Below are 22,878 nucleotides of genomic sequence, written 5' to 3'. Positions count from 1 at the left end.
CCTTCTGAGTTGTTTACTTATTTCACTGACAAGAGCTCTAGCATTCTGGGAATTACTCTTTGTACTCTGGTCAAAATTCATTTATTTTTATTATAAAAGTTTGTTGATATTATAGTACCACCATATAGTTTTATTTCTGGGGTTTGTCCTGCACTTCTTCCTACGTCGCACAGCTGCATCTGTGCAGCTGTTTACATGCTGGAATAGTGTGATGGTGGTGCATGTTTCTGCATATTCAGCGGTGTTAACTAGGTTTTGGTGGAGATTTGAAGCTTGCCAATGTATCACTTAGGAGTAGGTAGTTTCTCTTAAAGAAAATCCAAACGTAAACCCAAGGTAAAAACCAAAAAACAGTAATGAAAGGACAGGGCAAACTCACTGAAGAATCAGCACAATGCTCAACAGCTCATAAGGCACGGCTGTAAACCCAAAATATTCCAGCAAAACGAATTTATTAACGCCAACAAATAACTCACACGTTTTCATCAAATTTTGACTTCATCAGACAACCACATGTTAGTTACACAAGCATAAATAGCCTCAACTCCCCTCCCTTAATGAATTGATTAGTAAATCAAAGTTTAAAGACACAAAACACACTGGATTAAAAACTGAAACGTTTTGCAACTACACTAAATACAATAAAAACAATATTTTAAAAACTGCATTTCTAAAACTGATCGTATAAATATTGTAAAATTGATTTATGGCATGATCAATTTTACAATATTTATACGATCAGTTTTAGAAATGCAGTTTTTAAAATATTGTTTTTATTGTATTTAGTGTAGTTGCAAAACGTTTCAGTTTTTAATCCAGTGTGTTTTGTGTCTTTAAACTTTGATTTACTAATCAATTCATTAAGGGAGGGGAGTTGAGGCTATTTAAGCTTGTGTAACTAACATGTGGTTGTCTGATGAAGTCAAAATTTGATGAAAACGTGTGAGTTATTTGTTGGCGTTAATAAATTCGTTTTTCTGCTTGGAATATTTTGGGTTTACAGCCGTGCCTTATTGTGAGCTGTTGGAGCTTATTGTGCTGCCGTATCTCTTTCAGTGGAGTTTGCCCTGTCCTTTCATTACTGTTTTTTAGTTTCTCTTAAAGTCATTTCTAAAGGTACCCTGGGGAGAAGGGATCTCTGGTTTCAATTTTATTTCAAAGGAGACTGTTTTATGGTGAGACCTAAGAAGTGATGAAGATAAACAAAGGATGGTGCAAGATGTTCCCATATTAGTAAGGACATGATCCAAGATGTTATTCTCCCTTGCGGGTAATTGACTAATTGTTCCAAGGCACTTGTATTGACAAAGCCCAAAAATATCGTGTTTGTACACTACTAGTAGTGTAGGTTTCCCAGTATATAATTGAGTAGGTTTTATCACCTATGAAAATAGTATTCCAGTAGATAGGCATGGTGGCTTTCTTGTGTCATACAGCGAGTTCTACAGCTACCCAATATATATGGGACTTTTCTGATGGTTATTTGGACATGAAGAAGCTCTAGTACATTACCAGCCTTGATACGAGTCTCTTCTAGATGTAGCTTGAGACACCTCCACCTCTCTTCAACTCCTGTGCAGTATCTGGTCTAAAACTGTGGAAAGCATTATAGCCCTTCACAACCGAGTGCTCTCAGCCATTTTAAACAATGTCTCAACCACTACACAGATATCAACACCTTCCAGTGTAAGGAGGGCTTGTAGGGAGTGTAGTTTCTTTTTTAGACTTATATATATGAAATTTCAGAGGCAAGCATAAAGGTAGATTTGAATAACGAAACCAAGCATGGGTGTCCTCTTTCTCCTTTGTTACTTGCCTTACAGTTTAGAGGCACTGGCAAAGAAAACAAGGGACTCGCAAATTTAAGGGTATAACTGTAATGGTACAGCAAAAAACAGCAACGGTACACTGAAGCACGACTCAAAATACCAACCAGTAAAAATAAGACACATTCATAGGTGAGCGCTTTCACCACATATCGTGGCTTCATCAGACCAAATACAAAACAAAAAACTCATAAAAAGCAATATTTATATGCATCTCCTCCCACTCGTTAAGTTCAAACTTTACATTCAGCAAACCATTTTTCAACATAGACACCCCCTAATTAAATAAGGAGCATCATAAATTCTTCCCTTGTTTAATTTAAAAACAACAACCGGACAGACTGCCATCTCATATATATAGCATAATAACAGTAAAAAAATTACTATATATAAAACACAGCTTTGTGCAATCGGGTATACATATCATGTCCAAGTTTTAGACTGTATAGCATACTCACTTATATACTTGTTCAAACCAAAGTAATTTGATATATCGCTGTACCTTTCCAATACAGAGGTACGTCCCATATAACCACTTGCCTACTGTAACTTATCATCACTAGTGCAAATTACTGACATACAAATTCAGCTACATTAAATCAGTCTCAGTGCTTTTAACGTTGTAGCAGCACATCACTAGAATAAAGCTTTATATTCCAAATAGGACGACTATCTAAGCAGTCAGAGGACATCAGTCATATTGAATATATACCTCACTTGCTCCTATGAACTACACCTTGTTCTAAGCATAGTAGTATACTTCGGCTGCCACCAATACTAAAATCCAGTTAACAGCTCATGGTACTAGGTAAATAACTTCCATTCATTGCCCATTTCAACTGTTTGTGTACATGATAGCATATTTATGTGCAACTGATAGAATGAGCACTATCTAAATGATGTCACTGTGCTATCCCAGTTTGTTCAAATACGGCTATATCTCCATAGCCGTATAGAAGCTATACAAGTCGATCCCTCTTAAAATATATAAAATTAGGGATATCTAATAAATAGCTCAAGTCCGGATAATACACATACCTTGAACCTATGCTCATATATAAATTTCATAGAAATTACCATAAGTGTATACCCGTATGCACAAAAAACTCTGTTACTTTACCCCATAAGTTATTATTACAACCCCCATTACGAAAGCGTTTCTGGCCATATAAATCACATTTATTCAAAACGCTTAAAAGTATTATAGAAAATGAGAAAACGCTCCACATCATGTAAATGGCTTATTAGAATGCATAATTGTAAATACACATAATAAACATTATTGGTAGCATAATCATATCAAATTCTACTAAAGTCACAGAAATTTTGCATACTAAAATATAAAAAATATAAAAATATATATTATATATAAAACAGCATTAAGCCTACACTCAATGACTAACCAGAAATATATTACTATTAATTATTATATTATTAATATATTTTTTACGGTTATGCTATATATGAAATGGCAGTCTGTCAGTTTGTTTGTTGTTTTGAAATTAAGCAAGGGAAGAATTGATGATGCTCAAGTTAATTAGGGGGCATCTGTTGAAAAATGATTTGCTGAATGTAAAGTCTGAACTTAATGAGTGGGAGGAGATGCATATAAATATTGCTTTTTATGAGTTTTTTTCTTTGTATATAGTCTGATGAAGCCACGATATGTGGTGAAAGCACTCGCCTACAAATAAATGTGTTTCTTATTTTTACTGGATGGCATTTCAAGTCGTGCTTCAGTGTACGGCTGCTGTTTCGTTTGCCACTTACAACGGGACCCATTTACCTGCTGGGTAGTATTTTATATCTGTTTAATAACTGTAATGGTGCTCAAGAAAAAATTAGCCCTATTTGCAGATTATATTTTCTATAAATCTAGAAGAGCATATTTTAATGTTGTGGAATACTGGAAACACTTTCAATTTTTTCCAGGATATAAAATAAAAGGAGTATAAAACAAAGGGTATAATAGTAAACTATGTTCCCACACATGAATTGGTTCAGTAATACCATATTTATGGGGGCATAAGATGAGGTACTTAGGAGTTTGGATTAAAAAGGAATCTACCATCACAACTAAATATACATGGGAAAGAGAATACAAGAAGTGAAAAGTTGGAAGTTCTTCACTATAGACACGGATAGTAAAGTACAACCAGTGAAAATATTTTAGTACCTTAAGTACTGTAGGCAGGTCAGACATTTTTTTATTAACCAAATAAGAAACAATGGACCATAATGAATAAAGAACTGATGGAATTTTATGTGGGAAGAGACTAAACAAAAGATAATAGAAAAACTGAGAACATGGAAGTTCTTGATTATGGATACGGATAGCAAAATACATGCAGTGAAAATATTTTAGTTTTATATACAGGTCAGGCTTATTTTTAGACCACAGGAGACATTGTAAACAGCAACTAATAAAAAAAAAAAAAAAAAAAAAAAAAGAGTTAAATGATTTTATTTGGGATGGGACGAAGACAAGGGTCATGTGGGATAAGTTGATACTTTAACCAGAACAAATAGGTTTAGGATTACCCAATTTGGCAGGATATTTTAAAGCTACACAGTTAAGGCTCAAATACATAATACAAAAACAGAAAGCTGCAATTCAAATTGGAAGGGAATGATGATGAATCATTGGGGAACTTCAACAAGTAAGGTGTGTGTGGGATTTTGGATACAGACCATCAAGAACAACAGCCACACAGACATATGAATTAAAATAAACAGCTGAAAGTATTAAAAAAAACACGAACCACACGGGAAAGATGAGATGGACCATGATAATCAAAGAAGAAATATATTTTATTATGATTAAGTGCCAAGTTGAATCGGACTTCATCAGATTCTGTTGGAGGTGCGATGGGGAAGAAAGAGGTAACCGGGAACACTTGTTTTGGAAGTACTGGATGTTTCTCAAGCAAGGTCTGGAAAATTGGATTACTAGAATGGACAGTGTCACGCATCTCAGAATTTTGAGGAGTTCCTCTGCTGTAGACATGTTTTAATGTGCTACATTCAAAAAGTGAAGGTACAAAATGATATTTTGTTTGGAGAAAGATAAGCAGTGGATAGAGGGGCATCTAGAATGTACCCTTAAACCACTAACCTGTGAGAAGCGCTTAAACAAGATTTTTTTTCTAGTTAAGTTTGAAATAATGACTGAACCAAATAGCTGTTAGTGCATCTTGGCTGGAGGGAGCCGTAATGAGGCACATGTCCAAACAGGAAAATACAAATGCATTAAAATATGCAAAAGGCCATGAATGGGACAAGGCACGTCAAGAAAGTTGTTGCAGCAGTGTGCCTTCACTTGTAGGTAGGCATTGTTAAATCCATGAAAACAATCAAAGAGGAAAGTTTGCAGAGTAAGCATCTTGAATTTTGGAACCAAAATATGTTTAGCTTTGAAACATCCAAAACAGATCTCCATGTGCCTTCCTTTCCTTCTGGGAACAAGAAAGATTCTTAAATAAAAGTTGTTGCCACTTTGTATGGATATGTCACTCCCTGAGAAAGAATGTCCAACAGGATTTGGCGAAATAGATGGATTTTTTTTTTCTAGAGGAGGGATTCCTAGAGAGAGAGAAGCAATGCCTACTACAGTCTACAAGCATTCTGGATTATTTTAGAGCACAAGTATCTCAAAACTGCCCATTTCCAGAAATGAAAGGTGTGGGAGAAATTGCCTGCAAATTGGTTAGAATGGCAAGGGTGAGGAGTGGAAAAGAGACACAGGTAGTCACTGAGATTTTTTTTTTTTTTTGAAAAGGAAGGCTCTTGGTATCCACCCACTTTCCTTTTGGAATCTCCCTGCCATTTTTTTATTGTATTGTTGTTTGAAAGGCTTTTGCTGAAAGGATTTATAAAGCTTTAAAAAAAAATGGATCAGAGAAAGCAGGGTATTTCCTTTGGTATTTAAGAAAAGGAAGCAAAAAGAGCAGTTTGGCTCCTTGCATCAACATTCCCTGTTTTTCTAGCTTCTGTAATACTTCTCTTGAAGAGCTCCCAAACAAATTATCCCTATTTAAAAGGTACATTCAGTAACAAAGTCTTGTCAGAGAAATTCCATAATCTAATACATACACTCCACATTACCCTACATATAGCAGACCTGGACAAAAAATCCACTGCATCATAAGCACACTTAATAGAAAGCTTAGTGACCTGTGAGGCAGAGTTTAGCATTTTAAACAAGGAAGATTTTGTGCCAGAGTTTAGTAAGAAAGTTAAGATTTGCTCACAAAAGCAAAAATAGATAGCAGATACTTGGGCACACAAGTCTTGACTGCTCTAAATGCCCATGTAGAATATCTATAAACCTTTTTCCCCAAAATGTATCACGTTTGTATCATTTAGTAGAGAGTTAGAAACAGAAAAGGCTAGATCTAGTCCCCTAAACAGAAATTATAGCAGGGTCTGCCAGTTATGTATGTGTATGCATATACAAAATAAAGGACTTTGTGCATGTCAAGTATCCTGTGGGGAAGTAGGAATAGAAGCAAATGAATAATCTAGTCATCTAACTTCCCAAACATGGCAGACTCATAGTTTTGGCAACCCATACTCATCAAGTCATAATAGCTCTTCTGATATTCTGATATCTCCTTACCCTGACATACTCTTTCCATTTAAAAACTGCATTTCCAGAAGATATTTCTTCATGGGCTGGGGGGGGGGGGCTGAAGAGAGGGTGATCAGCATCATTCAAGTAGAAGAGGAGAACTAGGTGGAGTCCTGACATCACTAACCATTTCAGAAATAACCTCTTCTTCTGAGGAAGAAAATGATCTCTTTTTTCCTAAATGAAGTAGAAACTGGAAGAGAAGGCCGGAGAGAACAGATTGTCTTAATTAGTCTCTGGGCAAAAATAAATTCCATCTCCTTGAACAGCCTTTTGCAAAGAAGTGGTGAAGGAAGGAATAAATGTTCTGGTTTTTGTGACCTCTTTTTATGAGTCTCCAGGCTTAGGGTCTAAAAGAACAGGATTCAATGCAGAAAAACTATATAGAGACCTAGTGATGTCCTCCCTCATCAACACTTGGTTGATACCATCTTCACCCTCAGACAGAAAAATTCTTGGCTCACTTATCTAAGCTGGAAAAGCCTGTCACACATTCTGAAAGGACATGGCTAAATCCTGGGAATTACTGACCTGAGAGGTTATGCCAGAGGGACCAGGAGAGCCAGACTGACAGTTTGAGGGCTACAAAAGTGCTTTGCAATGACATCAAATCCAAACTGCAGAGAAGAAGAAGTCAGAGATTCCCTGCTAACCTCTAAGGGAAGAGGTTTGCTATAATGGTGTTTGTCATCAAAGTGTCATGCAACAGATCCCCAAGTCACTTATTCTACAGAAAAACTTAGACAATTCAGTGGATTCCTTATGGTTTTACATGTACATGAAAGGCAGATCTAGAAGGCCTTACTTGGTGTTCTCCACCACCCCACAAGCAAAAAAAGCAAACAGTTGTGAGGAATCTGTCTACCACAAGAGTATTTCCCCTTTGAGAGACAAGCATATTTATAAAACCTTTTCCAGAGAAAAAAAATAAGGTTCCCCAACAAACATCTCAACTGTCCAAAACTGTATCTCATGCTGACTGCTAAAACATACAACGTTAAGCTCATAAGAAGTCTGCATAAGCAACACACACAATTTCTGGCATACCAGTATATACCTCTTATACCTTGTCATCTCTCATGCAAAAGGCAGATGTATGGTGTGCAGTACAGGGAAGGAGCCAAAAGTTTGGTAGACTGGCCAGGCATCCAATGCTGGGTAGAACATGTCCCATTTAGTTATGGCTACTACATCAGTCATCTAATAAAGGACATCTCGTTACGCATGTACATAAGATTATCTTGTTGGACGATTTCTGAAAATAAATTACCACACACCATCTACTACAAAAAGGTTAATAACTTGGTGCCTATTTTTTTAATCATATTTTCATTCTGAATGCACTATTTTGTAGTTATACTTGCTTTCTTTTACCATGTACAGCCTATCAATTTTCCAGCTGTTGTATTAATTATTCTAAATAGTTTAAGATATGCATTAGTCATCTTTATTACACTGATAAGCCAACATCCAGAAAAGGAATCCATCAAGACATAAGCCATACATCCAGAAAAGGAATCCATCAAGACATAAGCCATTCGTGTTGCAAAGTCAAGGAAGACTGCAGCCAAACAAAAGCACAGACCCTGGGAGAGCCGCCACAGGTTCAGCCTGGGATTGAATAGACAGGTAAATTTGTTGCACTACTCTTGCCCCAGGTTCTCAATGATCATGAAGCTTATTCCTCCAACTCACCCACTAAGGTGAGAGTTCCATGGCATAATCACTCCCTTTGGGTGACAGTCAAGTGAACAGAAAGTTGTCAACCATGTGATAGGTAAGAGTTTTGTGTTAAACCCTTTTCCTACTCTCCTATGCATGGCTGATGGCATTCAAGGAGCTGACATACACTTCCACGATGGTCAGAGAGAGAAAACTAACCCTTTTCCTACTCTCCTATGCATAGTTGATGGCATTCAAAGAGCTGACATACACTTCCACAATGGTCAAAGAAAGTGAACTGTTATCCCAAGTACCTAGGTCCCCAACTACATTTTTTCTGTACAAAAAAGTGAGAAATTGGAAGCACTTGACAATGGATATGGATAGGAAGGTGTAGAGATGTGTAGTCTACATAGTACAAGTCGATGTGATGTCTAGCAAAAGTGATGACACTATAATTCTTAACATTTTGTTTGAGCCCATTTTTAGTACACCAAGAGTTTACTATGGAAAGGTCAGCCTGGAGCATTTGGGCGACACAGGCTCACTTTACAACAACCCCTAGTTTACAACTATAAGCAAACTTTTTAAGCCACAGGTCTTGTCTCTCTCTCTGTTTGGAGACTTGAGAAGTAAATGCCAAAAAGGAGAGGTCCCAGCATCCTGAGGGCCACCACTGGTCACTTTTATAATTTTAGATGAGGCACCCTCAAACAGCTGGCGTTCGGCAGATGCAGTTTTATCTGGCAAAATGAATGATTAAAGGTCTTGGGGCCAAAACAATCTCAAACCAGCCACTCATAATGCAAGAGTTTCTGCCAGGTTCCCATCCATCTTACCATATACAGATGGATTTTTTTAAAGTAAAGGAAATGGTGCCACATGCCTTAATCAGGTCAAGATGTGCCACATTGACTGCATGGCCACCATCTATGGCCTCAAAAATCCTTCTGAAGGCATTTACCAGATTAAACAAGATCTATCCTTCGCAAAACCCAACTGTTGGGGGGGGGGGGGGCAAAACCAAAAAGATTAGTTTATAAATTCAGCTATAGTTATAAAAACAATCCATGGTTTTGCAGAGGATGCTTGTAAGGCTGATAAGTCTTTAACCAGGTTGAATATAAGGCTACCATTATACAGAAGCATCACCACTGCTGCGTACCACTCAAGACACCAAACAGTAGATAAACTGCACTTAAAACAATCTGTAGACTGCATCTGCTTATTAAGCAACCAGGTATATCACCAGGTCATATGGTGAGCTTATTTTTGGTCTTGGTTAACACATACAGCAAGTGATCGTTAAAGATAACTGTGGGAGTAAGGGATTTGGATATTTTGGGGCTTTGAATAGAAGTGAACTATAAAAAAAATATATATATTATACACACATATACATACATACACACACACACACACACACACACACACACACACACACACACACACACACACACACACACACACACACACACACACCATTGTCGCTAGCTTCAAAGGCCAGACTAAGTTCACAGGCTCATTTTGTGGATCCTACCATTTTCTTCAATTTTTTTGTAATGTTTTGGACACTATCCTTGAGTAAACAAATTTTACATTTACTAAATTTCTAGTTCCTGTCTGCTATTGTATTTACTGTACAGTTTTATTTACGACTCCGGTCCACCATTGTGATTTGTTTTTGAATTCCCCATGATACTTGGCTCTGGCAGGCACTAGCATGTTTTAAATGGGTGCAGAATTCCTAAGTGAATCTTTCTCCTGTATTATGCTCTCAGTACGTGCAATCATAAATTAATTTTGATATTTTGTCACACAGGTTGTGGCTGTCATGTATGTATGTATTCTTTAAATTCAGTGAGGTTTGCTGCAGGAGCCTTTAGGGGTTTAAGGGAGGTGGTCACAAGTTTATAGTCAGACTACTTACTCTGGGGAAGAAGATACCAGACGTGTAGTGAAAAAGGTAAACCTGTTAAGAATGGGGTCAAGAATGCTGTGTTCTCTAGTAGGTGTATTTACTAGCTGCTCACGGAAATTTTTGTTTATTACCCTTAGGAATTTTTAGACATATCTACACTGGAGGTACAGATGTCCCAGTTTATTGAAGGATAGTTAGTCACCCAAAATAAGGGAGTTTTTGCTAACAGGGAAATCAGTTAAAACATTGAGGAATCTTAATGGTTGTTAGGGGACAAAGAATATGTTTTGTAACAAGCAATTACAGTAGACTCCCTCTTACCGGTCTCTCTTTAACCAGCCAAATTTCTGCCATAGCATTAGCAAAAGACAGAGAAGAACAACACTTCTGCTTCCTCTGGGCTAAATTATGACATACATTTGAGTTTATGACTTCATATTGATTAGAAAAATGAATACGAACACAAATCCTGTTATTCTAGCTGATTTATAACCTATAAATGCTATTCTGTATGCATTTTCTGATTAACCAGCCATTCGTTTATCCAGCCTAAGGTCTGGTCCCAGCAACACCGGATAAGAGAGAGTCTAGTGTACTTGATAATTAATCTTAACTAAAGTGATCTGTAGTTCAACAAGTTCAGTTTGCAATTACGCCTAGAAGTAATATGCTGACTGGCAAATTTGGAGACTCCACCACAGCTGCCATTGGGCCTGAAAGCATGAAAAGCACAAAACCCTGGTACAGAAGAAATGTGCTCTTTACATTTAAGCAAAGTTTCAGTAACTACAGAGGCACTGATTTTGCCAAATGTAGTGATGCCACAAGATCAGGCAATATATTGTTTAGATTGTGATGATGTGAGGTATTACCAGCTATGCCAATAGAAGTAAGGCAGTGGATGTGTAAAACATGCCAGCATACTTAGATGGAGTTTTGTAAATAATTATATGTCATTTGTATATCAAACTGATTTGTATAGGTGCTTGTGTTGAAAATGTATTTGTAAAGCTCCTTATGTTAAAAATGTACAAACAGTGGGTCCTGCTTGACAGAAAAGAAATACACCTGTATGTCAGACTGTACTGTAACTGCTGAGATAAATACATTGCAACAGAGAATACTGGAAGAGAAGAGGTCAATCTCATTCCAGCTACTTTTGAAAAATAGTCTGAAATTAAACTACCCGGTTTAGGCCATAAAGATTGTATCTTACAGTTCTGACTGTAGCCAGAGAGAAAATTGTCTGTGAAAACCAGGACTATGAATCTACTGTATTTTCCTTAGGGGCGAACTAAGTGCTACCGTGGAAGGGTAGAAGCTTCTGAACTAGTTTTACAGCTTCCAGATGCTGTAACACATGTTAGCAAAGCTCTAGGTGTGTATATGGTAACACATATGTGCAAGATTATCACTTACGTTTTAGAAAAGGGGTTAGTGTGGGAACCAGATTTCACATGACCAGATGTATGGGACGTCATTCTGTGATCCAGTATTGAAATGATGTTTTAATACTAGAGACAGAAGTTTCAGGGTAGCCTGTTTTTGAAACCTGACCAAGAAGGAAGACCACTCACCCAACTTCATCATCCTTATTTTAGTAAGTAACCTGGGAATAGTAATTCTTTAGATTGGTCAGGAAAATATAGTGAGATTAGTCAAGTACTGTTTTTCTATATCTGTGTGAATGTACCCCTTTCTGTTATTTTTAATAGTTCTTGTGATTGAAACTTTAGTACTTACTGTAAACAGATAAACAGTAAAAGAACATGAAAATACTAAGTATTAAACATATTTAAAATCTTTATTGTGGCTTGTCTTTTACAGAATACTGTAACCTTTAAGAGTACTTCTATTTATTTGGTGACACTGTGGCTGCTCCTTAAAGCCTTGATGCATTGCTCAAACTCTACCATTTGTATCAGTATTAATTTTACTTAGTATAATTGAGTACCCTTGTAACAGCCTTAGAGTAACTGGCTTTGGAGTGTTCTGGTGGCAGTATCTACCTTATAGTCTGGGCAGAGGGAACATGGCTGGTAAATCTGTGCCAGCCTTTCCCAGGTGGAGCAAAGACACACAGCACTGGTTTCATAGACAGGGTGGTGCAGGACTTGGCTTTGAACACTCGGCTGAGGACTCAATTCTACAGCTGTGCCAGTGGGAGTTTTATTTGGAGGCAGAGAGAACGAGGAAACCTCAGGCCAAGGACTTGAGTGTGCTCTTAAGGGAAACTGTGCTTGGTGCAGACAGCTGCAACTGGAAATACTGTGTATCTATTTTTGCTCCAAGTGAATGTCCCTCACCGGTGTCAGCAGTGAGGATTCAGGTTCCTTGATTACTGGCCCAGAGCAGGGATGTCACATAGATTTTTTAGCATGAAGGAGTGCCACCTTAATGTAATCAGATTCTGGGACTGATAATGTTATAAATTCATAGGCAAGTGCTTGGCTATCTGCCCTTGGGGGCCATTTTAAGCCTAGCCAATTTCCCTTTTTGTGTTTGAATTACTCCAACCCATTTGGTTACAGATTGGCCTTACTCAAGCCATGGTTGATAATTATATATTATCCCTAATGAGAATAATTGGGATTATATTACCCCTAATGAAAATAACTGGGATCATACCATAGATAATTTGAGGGGGACCCATGCATAGGATAAAGCATTTTGAAGCTGCCTCTGTCCATACGTAGTACAGCAGGCACTTGAATATGGACACAGAATAATCCTGGTAACCAAAAAATAAAAAAACAAAACCAACCCAAAACAGGTAAAGAAACTCCACTTTCATGACACGAGCAGAAAACAGCAAGTCCCATAAACTAAGTGCTTTCACCATTAAAATATGGCTTCCTCAGAGTTGATAGAAATATTTTGTTGATAGAGATTTTAATGGTGAAAGCGCTTAGTTTATGGGACTTGCTGTTTTCTACTCGTGTCATTAAAGTGGAGTTTGTCTGCCTGTTTTGGGTTGGTTTGTTGTTTATTTTTTGGTTACCAGTGTTTTGCTTCGTTTGGAGTTAGTTTTGTTTCTACAGAATAATTCTGTTTTATGTGGAAGGGGAGTCTGTTCCACAGTAGCAATCTCTGGAAGATATACATCCCTACACAGAGTACTTCTGATGCCACTTGACTTGCACTGTTGTGGAGATATAATTTCCCATCATCATCTTATTTTGATTACTAAATTTCAATTTATTACAAATATATGCAGATACATACACAGATTATACATATACTTATTATAGGTACAAAATACTTAACCTCAAATCTTCAGAAATGATATGCTATCTGAAGGGAACACACTTAATACTAAAGTACCTCAAGGTTCAGTACAGGGTCTCCTCCTGCTCTCTTGGACTTGCCTAACCATGAGCTACTTACATATGCAGATGATATAATACTACTACTAGCAATAAAAAAAAAAAAAAAAACGTACCTGCAACTAACAGCACATACCCAATTCACAGATCTATGCAAATGGTTCCAAACAACTCCAAATAAACTGTACAGAAACAAAAACAAATAGTCTGTGCGTTTCCAAAAAGAAACTACCACCTCTAACTGCCATACAAATAAAAGACTTCAAGGATAAGATTCCAAATGTCACACAACAGAAATACCTTGCTATAGCAAAAGGATCCCTCTTTAAGTTTCAATACACAGAAAATATTACCTCCAAAGTCTGTGACAATTAAAATAGTTACAGACTCATCCACTTTCGTGACATACAGGCATAAAGCCCCAACTACTAGCCAGCTGACCTGGGTTCAATTAGCAGCTCAGGTGACTGATGAAGCAACAGGGAGGAAAGGGCATGCCCATCCAGGGGGAAGAGGGTTGCATGGGCATTCCCATCAGTGATCTCTGGTGGAGACTTGAGATGTTGACACAGTGAGCACAGCCCAAGGAAGGGAATAGGGCAAGTTGCTGCAGAGGTAGGCAAACCACCACACGTCCCCATTACATGCCTGCCCCTTAGATGCAACCATACAATCCTTAGAGGGAAAAGGAACTAGCAGTGGATGAAAAAAAGTTTTAACCAGGGTAGACCATTAAGTGGAACCAACTAACACCAAGATAAAGTATGTAAGGAGTTGGGATTTTTGTTTTTTTAAGAAGGATCTTAAACTTCATTTGCAAAATGAATCTAAGTGCATCTGATTCAAAAACACTGGTTAAATGCATGGGATTAATTCAATACATGTAAATCTTCACTATTAACCTTGTATATGTTGTAAATAAATAAAGAAGCTCTATCACACTGTAAAGTTTCTACTAAACGTTCTGCATAACTATAATACCTACATCTGTGTGCATGTTGATATATATCAGTCAGCCTTGTATCTAAATTGTGTAACTACCACTATATAGTAGTTTGATTTATTTTCCTTTTTGTATAATTGTACCCATGTTGCGACTGAAAAGGGTTGACAGATCATTTCACTTATTCAATTATCAAACTTATTTATTTATTAATTTTCAAAGTAAGCTGACATTACTGTAATAAACATAAGAAGGAATGCAGGTTAGGAAAATGAATGTTCTGGCCTAAAATGCCAGGTTCCATGAAACTCCAGTCCTGAATTGAGACTTTTTTCCTAGAAAATGGAAAATCAGTCTCTCTGCTCATGCCCAACATGGTATGGTGAATTATCTACATGCAACAATAATTTAAAAGAATACTATTGCAAGTTATAAAATGGTTAAACTTCAGTTAAAGGAAGAACCTTTGAACTTTCTAAATACTGCTTCATATACCATGGCATTAACAAGCTATATAGTATTATACTAACTCCTCTTTTAGATTGACAAGCTTTTGCAATCCATACACTTCATGCCTGACGTTAGAATTTGTATCATACTTGTGTTCCTTATGTGAACTTGTTTTTTTGGAGGAGAGTCTGAAAACTTTTCATGTAGACCAGTGCTCTACCATACTTAAATCGTAAATAATAAACAAATAAAAAACAAACAAAGAAAATCTAGGAGCAGCATTTCAAGAAGTGAATGAACTCTAAATCAAATGATTATGCTGGCACCTTCACTACACTTCCGAGACACAATTCAGTCTATAACACCTACCAATTACTAGAAGGATGAAGAAGGCCACAAGGTAAAATGTTTTTTCTCAAGTGTATTATCCAGCAATATGCAGTGGGTTTACTACCATTTGCCTAATCACATTTTGTGTGAGTTATCGGTTGAACAAACCAAATGAGCGAAAAAGCGACTGACGCAAAAGTGGAACTTGGAAGTGTAGAATGTCAAATTCCACATATTTCAAACATTCTCCACACTTTGGCAACACACAGCAAAGAACGTTTTTGCAGGGGGGGCAAGCCCCTTGCACCTCCCACACCTCCTGCTACTTATATACACAAACTCCGAGATCACACTACAGTGAGGGAAAGAGTACATTTCCTGATCCCTCTGCATTAAAATGTTGAAATTCACAACAGCGAGTACATTTCAACATATTTTTTTTTCATTCTTTCTTAATATCGAATTGGGAATTCGGAGTAACGTAAAATCGAATAAAGTCTAATCGCCCTTTTGATAGTAAACCATGCAGTGTAGCAAGCACAGGACACCAAATGGCAACTCCAACTACGACAGAACATCAAATCTTGATCAAAACAGAAGTACAGCCCTCATAAAGGAATCCAGACAGTTATAGCCTTAAAAAATGTCACTTCTATTTAAGATCAGAAGAAATACTGCATTAAAAGAATGCTCTGCTGCTGTAAACAGCTTGCAGTGAGTGCTGCTGCCCAACTCAAACAGCCACAAATTCAATTTCCACATTAAGTATTTGTTCAGTCATTAATTTACCAACTGGTTAAGGGTTGGGAGACAGCAGCCCACAAGACAAATGGCAACAGCAATGTAACAAAACCTCAGGTTTGTATTAGAACAGTACCTCGCGTTTAGTTCTGTGCAGGTGTGGGCGTGTCACTAGTGATTGACATGGGAAATGGGAGTGTAAACGCCCAATGAACAGAGGCACAGTCAACTAATCTAAAAGGGTGGCGAAAGCCAAACACACTCTGGCTAGGCTTATAAATGCCCTAGGGCAGATAGCCTAGTATCAACCTATGAATGACAGGCATGTTAATTCGCATGTGACATTAGATTAGGACAGTGCACAAGTAATCTTAGAGTGCACATTCAGAACATGTTTATATTACTCGACTTTTGTCCATAGTGTGTTTTAAATATTTACTAAATAGAAACTTTAAACAAAAAGTTTTAACACTTACTTTTGGACTGTTTGCCATCGGCAGTACTGTAAATTCTACTGTGCTTGTTTTCAAGGTTAGAAGTAAGGATGAAAGTGAAGCAGTATACCTCCCTGATGTGCGATCTCGGAATTGGTACACTGAAGTAGCAGGGGTATGGGGGGTGCTGCCCCCCTGCAAAAGCAAAGGGAAGTCAATAAGAAAAAAAATGGTACACATGATCATACGCAAGGCAACCAACAAATACACCTTGTTCAAATGAATATTCATGCGGCCCAGAAACACACCACATTGCTTATTCATAACTACTGTGTGACATACCGTTGCTGGGTGTTGGGCAGGGTTTGGGTGGTGCTTGGTGCGGCTCATCCTGCAAGGTACTGTTCCAATACAAAACCAAACCCCAGTTATCTGTAATCTACCCAAATGTCAATCAAGCAATGCCACTCAAGATTACCAGTGTCCTAAACAGGGTGAAACAGCAGTGAGGTAGTACAGCTAACAATAGCACAAAATAAATAAACCAACACAGCACCAACTCCTAGCTCTTGCTACCAACCCCAGCTACACAGCCAAAAGAGAAAGGACTCCAAAACCTTAAGTCTGTAAAGGAAAAAAGACTACCATCCCTACAAATGATGCTGAGATAAAGAAGGAAAGTACGAGTGGACAGGGCATTTATTTTACCTCTGGTTAATGTTTAAGTGTTTCTGGGCAATTAATAATTACATAAAATCTTAATTCTGCAAATCCCTTCATATATTCTATACATTACTTAAAACTAAATATATTACCAGGAAGGGGGGGGGACGTCACAGATGGAAATAACTTCTCCTCAAGACTGATAATAAAAGCCCAAAGGTGAACCATCAGCTAATAGTTTACTGCCAACTATTCCACATCAAAGACTACAACTACTTTACAAACAAGACACACAGAGAGAAATCAAACATCATCAACTATTCAAGACCCAAATTATTAAAGTAGCCAAGAATCTACAAACACCTCCCAAGCCACAAAGGTTAAGATTCTTAGATAATGATTCCCATCGTAATGACGACATGACATTCGGAGTACATGTACTGCAACATACCTGCAAAAATGCACTAAAATTTCGGAAAGAAAAGGTAAAATCACAAGGCAAATTTAAGCATACTGTAGATGATAGAGCTCACTTCCAGCTACACACCTGGTCAAATTCTCGTTTCATCAAATACACTGCTAGTAATTATCTTTTATGTACGTGTCCACACGATTAGATCTGTTATAAGTAAACATAAATTAACAGTCCCATACTACTTTCACGAAACGTACATGTTGCATTACTACTAAAACTTTCCCTACCATAACATATTACTCCCTTGTTGCCATTTTAGACAAACCCGCCACCAACGTGATGACATAACTGCGTATAGTCATTTCCGGCAACAGTTGTGGGTATTTTTTGTGGTTTGTGTTTATATCTTTACACTTCATATCATTTAGTTCGTTTGGAGGTTTTCCACACATATCACTTAATCATTTCACATTATTATGTTCCTACCTTTCAACTTTTGTTATCAAAAATTCTGGACAAAGCCAAAAATAAATATTTTAAATAGTAGTATAATCATTTTAATTAAAAGTTGTCAGAATAACAGGCGCTGCATCACCATCTATTTTTAACAGTAAGCGTTAAACTCTAATGCGTAGCTCCCCACTTCCCATCTCCAAAATGTGGAACACTGGCCATTATAATGTGGAACAAACGGGGAAAACGTGGAACACATACTAATGGCTTACTAACGACTTTAATTAGGAAGGCATACTATGGTTAAAATACGCTGCTTTTACTTATAAAAAAAGATATTTTAATTAATTTATATAATTAATTTCTATTAACCACAGATATCAGTAAAAAGGCTTTGTATTAGAACATTACCCCACCACGATTTTCGTGCAGGAATGGGAGGGGCCGACATGATTGACAGGGCGAACCCATGTGACGTTGCGTGCAAAATACGGCTGACTGACAAGCCATGCAGATTATCCAGCGACCTGTTGAATATTTATTCTGAATATTTCATCTGTGACTGTTTGTTTCTGTTCTTGAAATACGGCCATTCCAAGCTATTTATTGTGTGTATCCTTTAATTAGGAGATGTAAGGACAGGTTCAACCATCAGCGAGAGAGAAGGGCAGTATGTACACAGTACTTTACACCCCCCACCTAATTTTGTGCTTTAAATTGCTTTTGCAGGGGGACAAGCGCCCCTGCACCCCCACCTTTCTTAACAATACTTTTGTGCTTCAGATTGCTTTTGCAGGAGGGGGCAAGCCCCCCCCACCCCCACCCCCCATGTTTCTTAACTATAGTTTTCATGACTATCAGCTGCTATCATATGCAAGTTGAGAAAATGAAGTGATTGTCCTGTATCTCATTTATGGTGTGTGAGGGATGCTACATCAGGTATTTACAAGTTTTGCCTTAACATGAGAAATAGCATGTTTCCATGAGCTATAATCGTTTGCAAAGTAAGCTTTACACAAAAGTAAAACTGCTGCTTTGTACTGAAACAGTATTCCACCAGAGCGTGAAAGTGTTTTGTATGAAAAAATACGAGCTGCTTATGTCCCTGCCTTATCAGTTTTCATTGCATTGTATTTATTAATTAAAATTTATTGCATAAAATCACTGCAGAGTGAACGGGATAGAATTGCAGATGCACTTGCTACACCATACTTTTGTAAAATATATTCATTTCCGTTTTATGTTTGATGCACTTGCTAGAGTGTAGTTTTCTAAAATATATTAAGTTCTAGATTCAACTACACTGTTGGCCATATTCTATTTGATGATGTTAACTATCTCATGTTTATTCATAGTAAGACTAGCAATTACAGGGAAACGTAGAGTAGTGGGTAGGGTTTGGGCGGTCCTTGCTACTGTGCATCTGGTGGGGTAATGTTCTAATACAAAACCAAAACAAATCCTAAAACTGGATGTGTGACAGACCCTTTCAATGTGGAACTTCGAGGAACATGAACTTTTTAAGACCTCAAATGAGGTACATTCCTTGTAATGAGGTACACTTGAGACCTATGCTCTAATGAATGGCACACGACTGGCTCATCCTCCTGTGACTTAGAAAATTTAAAAATTTTATGAGAGACAGGGCAAAAACAAGAAACAAAAATCATCAGAGACAGGTGCAGGGTGTGCTTTTAAGAAAATATACTAGAAAAGTAACTCCTGCTCAGAATTTTTAAGTCTGCTAAAGAATATATTTAGTTGACTTGGGTGTATCCCAAAATTTGCATTCTGTGCTCAAACATCATGGCCCCACCACTGTCCTATTTTTTAAAGAAAGTACTCAACACTGTAAATGCAGCCCCAATACACTTCCAAAAGGGCTACATTCTTTTGACTGTTGTCACTTGCAGCTATAAAATTGTATTTAAGGGTATATTCCTGTTATGTAAGTATATTCTCTCTAACTCTATACAGAAGATACTAATTTTGATAGTTTGAAATACTGCGTGCTCTTGGTTCAAGAAGTTTCTGAGAGAAGCTCAGAAATGTACTCCCTTCAATATGCTGAGTATGCCTAGTTACACCCTTGAATTGATTGGCTTTTATGAATCAGCACATAATGCTAGCAGTTTAATTACAGTAACAGTTACTGTTTATTTAATTAGAATTTAATAATTAATATTAACTTATATTTTGTGTAAAGTGTATCCATCAAGCATACCTCTCAACCTATTAGTGGAAGAATTCTGGACAAAGCCAAAAATAATGGTGGGGCAAAGACCCAAAATGAAGGGCAGATTTTAAATATTGCTCTTATCATAGCATTTAACCTTTTACATTCAGAATCGGGGACACATCCAGAAATAAACAGGGGCACTTTAAAAATATATTAGTACTACTGACTTGAGAAGGTGGCAAAATAAGACATAATGCATTTTCTGAAGTAGCCTATAACACTAATTGCTGTTGTTAATTATTAATTGTAATCCACCAACTTTTCTGTCAAAGTCACTAGTTTTTTGAGAGATTGGGAGTGAATGAGCAGACCTCTCAACTGTTCCTTTTTGGGGGGAACTTTCCTATTTTCAGTCCTGATTTAGAAAGGCCATATTTTGGAGGTATTTCCAAATTTACAGGCTTGATTTACACCTTCACACAATTTTCTGAATCTCCCACATCACAAGATGTTTGAAGCTGTCTAGTACACAGAAAACTACACTACATGCCCATTATACCAGAGGCAACAATAATTTAAAGAAAGAGGGCATTTAAACTCTCATTTTCTGAAGCAAAATTAAATTATCTTGTATGCAGTTTGCAGTCTACAGATTTTACACTGTCTTTTTGATAATGTACTTATATTTTCCGTCATTATCACTCTCTGTTCTTTTAAACATGCTTTTGAGCAGTATCCCACATTCCAACTGTAAGCTGGAAAAGTTATGTGCTATTTGGTATTCAAATGTTATGCTAATTAGATGCCCATATTTTTAGGTGGATGTTCCGATTTTTCAAGGACCTCTGTTCTTATTTTCAACATCTGCAGGTTGAGAGGGATGGAACAGAGCAACATTTTGAGCCAAGGTAAGGGAGAGTTGAGAGGTCTGGCTCAAGCTGATAGAATAACAGGGTTTTCATTAGCATGCATTTTGTAAAGGATATGAAATCTGAAATTCAACTGTCTGTCGTCATTTAATGACTTCAGTCTGCAATGATTTTCCAAAAAAAAAAACACAAGTTTTACGAACAAACTAAAAAAGTGAGGCAAAAATCTGTACAGTTAAGAGGTATGAGTTTAAACATACCCTTAAGAAATAGAGAGGGTCTTAGTTTTTGGATTGTTGTGATCTTGTCAGCTGCAACTTCAGGGGAAAATTAATTTTAGCAAATGTTTTGGTTTAAATGGATCATATAACTGATTTGTGATATATAAAACAATTACACTGTTAGTAGACCTTACTTTCCATAATAAAATAAAAATAAAACATGCTGTTTGGTTAAAAATATAGACTGTATCCAGTGTCTTACTTAGTAAGAAACATCACAATTCTGGCTTCTGAAAAAGTAGCCAACACATGTCCTGCTGCTAGTTTGTGAGCCATTTCCTTCTTTCACCTTATGCCCTAATTACGTTACTGGACTGGTTTTGTAAATCCTGTATAATATTGCTTCACACCTGAAGGATGACATAATTAAACATTCTTTGACCAATTCCTATCTGTCTAGTACATGACAGATATCATTTGACCCATTCTTGTATTTTCATTCATGCACTTGAATGTTGTAGTGTCTCATTCTCACAGATTTTTTTCCTCTTCCTATCAGCGTTGGTAGCCCCTCATACCTCTCAATGATTCTGATTTTTGCCTCATATTTTAGTCTGCTCCTCATAAAATTTGTGGTTTTCTGGCAAATCACTTTAGATTGAAGTCACTAAATAATGGCATACATTTGAGTTCTAGACTTCATATCCTTCAGAAAATGCATGCTAACACAAATCCTGTTATTCTATTAATGTTCCAAGTTTATAAGAGCAATATTTAAAATTTGTCCCTATTTTGTCTCCCCTCCCTATTATTTTAGACTTTGTCCAGATACATTGCACTGTGAGATTGAGAGGTAGGTAGCCCCTCCCTCTATGCAATAAAGCTGTATCACATTTGCTTTCCAGTCAGATATTTTAAGCCAATGGAGCATGAACTTCATTTTTTTCTCAATTTCCAGAGGCTGGGCCACATGCTTTCTGACAGCTGACCATTGAGAGTTATTTTCCACAGGTCTTTAAGATACTGGAGGATGACCCTCACCTGTTTCCTGTAGAATGCTTCATGGCTTCAAGCTTTGACAAGGAGAAACATGTGCTTCTTTCTTTTTTCATCCATAGATCCTTTTTGTCCTCATAACTGCTGGCCATCAAGTCATCTTATCAGATTCAGCTCATCTATTCCCCCTGTAAAAGGGATGTAACCTGTACTATATATGGGTGACAGCCACCCAAGGAAAGCCATCATGCAGTCAACCATGAGGGTTGTTTATGCCCTAGCTGGCATCCCAGCAGCTGATGCTGATTGTTATGGCTCTAACCTTACCCCCTGTAGTGATGCAAGCCCCTGAATCACCTCCGTGATGATGCCATTTTTATTTTATGGAAGGGCTCACTTAATGGTATAATGGATTTTGTTGATTACCTGCTATCACTAATGTCTTAAAATTCATGCACCAGCTTGATATACATTTTATGAGCTACCTGGATGAAAATATTTTTTAAGTTGAATAGTAGGTTTCATTCTAACATTTTTAAGAAGTTGACCTTTAGCAATAGTTATCTGCATTTTAGCAGTTTGCATCCTGTTAGTATGAAAAGGGTCTTATTAAGAGTCAGCTTATTCATTTGGCTCTAATTATGTCAGATAAGTACATCTATTTACTAGAGAACAATAAATTGGTCAATATGTTTATTGAGAGATGCTATCCCAAAAACTGGTACATGAGGTTAGTAAAGAAGTTATGACCAGAAGGTGGACTGATTTTAAACCATTTTTATGGGATGGAATACTTGAATATACATCTGGTAGGAGAAA

At 37.2% G+C, this 22,878-nt stretch overlaps 1 protein-coding gene across 1 annotated transcript in view; it reads right to left on the bottom strand.

The window, feature by feature from the left end:
• RAD51 (RAD51 recombinase) overlaps positions 1–17,695 on the bottom strand; it is a gene marked incomplete in the record, with an annotated part of 432,211 nt that extends 414,516 nt beyond the window's left edge. Inside the window, 1 exon segment of the mRNA XM_044074184.1 lies at positions 17,474–17,695.
• Between the last annotated feature and the right edge of the window lie 5,183 nt (positions 17,696–22,878).

Source organism: Protopterus annectens, chromosome 6.part0 (assembly GCF_019279795.1).
Source record: "Protopterus annectens isolate FY-2018-M chromosome 6.part0, PAN1.0, whole genome shotgun sequence".
NCBI classification, from domain to species: domain Eukaryota; kingdom Metazoa; phylum Chordata; order Ceratodontiformes; family Protopteridae; genus Protopterus; species Protopterus annectens.
This window is presented reverse-complemented; position numbering and strand designations above follow the sequence as displayed.